Source organism: Sinocyclocheilus grahami, unplaced genomic scaffold (genome assembly GCF_001515645.1).
Source record: "Sinocyclocheilus grahami isolate Dianchi unplaced genomic scaffold, SAMN03320097.WGS_v1.1 scaffold334.1, whole genome shotgun sequence".
NCBI classification, from domain to species: Eukaryota; Metazoa; Chordata; class Actinopteri; order Cypriniformes; family Cyprinidae; genus Sinocyclocheilus; species Sinocyclocheilus grahami.
In genome coordinates, this window is record NW_015505513.1 from 471,266 (window position 1) to 473,541 (window position 2,276).

Sequence of the window (2,276 nt, forward strand, 5' to 3'; positions counted from 1 at the left end):
AAAAGAAATAAAGAACTAAATAAAGAAACTTTAATTCTGTCATCAATCCAGTTAGCTATTATGACTTTTATCACAGTTTTTTTTCCCTTTTCCATGCTCCTTTTCTCCTTATCATCTTTCTGTCTATTTGATCTTATTCTTTAACTGTTATTATTTACCTAATTTTCTTTTTATAAAAATTGTCAAATTAGGTTAACGCAGGTTGATTCACTTTCTCACATACATTTATAGATACTTTTTCTCACATAAACCCAGCAACCCCCACCCAGCTGATCAGACAACCAATATAACATTACATTGCATTTAGTGCTTGAAGTGGAAAAAACGAAGTGCCGGTACCCCACCCCCCCAAAAAAACAAAAACAAATTAATTAATTAATTATTTTTCATAATTCCCAATGTATGTATATAATGCCAAAAGAAAGAAAGAAAGAAAGAAACATTTGTTTAGATAATTTTTTATATAAATAAGCACCAGTTAAGCTGCAATACCAAACAGGACCCCAGAGAGACGCCAACAGACCACTAAACCTGCTACATTAAACCTGACTGTACATGCAACTGCAGGATCCATTCAGAATCACTAAACCACTGACTAGCGCATAATCTAAACCACCTTCAGCCGGCATTCATAAAACAAAAAGCATAAAACACTCGTGCTTTTAAGCTAAATACACGCTGAAAAGAATAATTTACTGCCATCTGGACCCGAGTCACTATTCTCTTCATCATCTCTGATGAAATCTTCTGTGTTTTCTCTGCATTTGCGCTGTTTTGAACTTATTACTTATTACTAATGCATTCCCTTACTGGATCCTTGAACTTTACAGAAGTTTACCGGTTTCAAATGACCTCCTGGGGTAGTGTGCTTTATAGTGTCATTTCTAATCACTCAGACACTGATGCTTTGACTAAGTACCGGCAACATGTTAGAAGTGCCGGTAAGCATTAAAAAGTGCCAGTACGCTAAAGACTAAAATATTCTTTAGCACTGATTACATTACATTACATTTAATAGAATAGTAGTTGTCACGCCCTTGGACTGCCCCTGTGTTCCGTGTCTTGTGTTTTGCTCCCCATGTGCTCCCCATGATGACCCAGTTTCTCCGTGTTTGATTGTGTCCATTGATTTCAGGTGTGTCTTAGTACTAATTACCTTGTTTAGTTCCTGTTACTTAAGCCCTGTGTTTTCCTGTATCCTGCATACAGTGTTATACGTCCATGTGCTACGTGTGTTCCTGTTGGCTCTGTGTTTCCCATGTTTGTTTCATTAAAGACTATTATTGTTCAGGATCTCCATCATCTCCGCACTCCTTCGTCTCTTCACAGTAGTGAACGGTGACAGTAGTATACTATTAATACTAATTACAATAGCATTATTGCATTATATTATTATTATTATTGTTATTATTAATTAGGATTATTTCTGTCGTTGTTGTAATGCATGTATTATTGTTGTTGTGTAATGCTTGTCAGATCAGTAGTTATGTATTGTTTATAATATATAATATATATATATATATATATATATATAAAATATATAATTTAATTTAAAAATAACATTATGCAATATAACATTAAACATTATAATGTTATAACCATATATTATATAGTTATAATATTACATTACCATTATTACATTATATAATATTATTATTCATAATAATAATTATTATTATTTTTGTTGTACAATGCATGTATTATTGTTGCTGTGTAATGCTTATCAGATCAGCAGTTATGTATTGTTATATGTGTCCTTACATTTTACCTTTATAATATATTTTTATAAAAATAAAAAAAATATGTAATAATAATAATAGTTATTATTATTATTTATCAGATGAGTAGTTATGTATTGTTAGATATGTCTTTACATTTTACCTTTAAAATAGCTTTCATTAAAACATTAACATTGTTACATAATATAATAATAACTATTATTATTATTAAACTCTCCACATACTCCAGTCAACAAAAACACAAAACACAAGCCATTGTTAATATTATATAAATCAAACGAAAAGGAAAAGTCTACATATATGGACCCCTTGCTTTCCATATAACTTCTACTGCAGTATTTCCATGGACACTTGGTTTAACAGCTTGGTGTTAGTGGATTGGCTGTACATGAACAAAATAAAACCATTCTTAAACATCTACTGTAATCACTAAAGTAACGAACTAACAAATCCACCCACTCTGTATATCTCTGCTCTATACAGCTGCTTTCTGACTGACTTCTCCTCTTCTACACTCCAAACCACACGCTTTCCCAC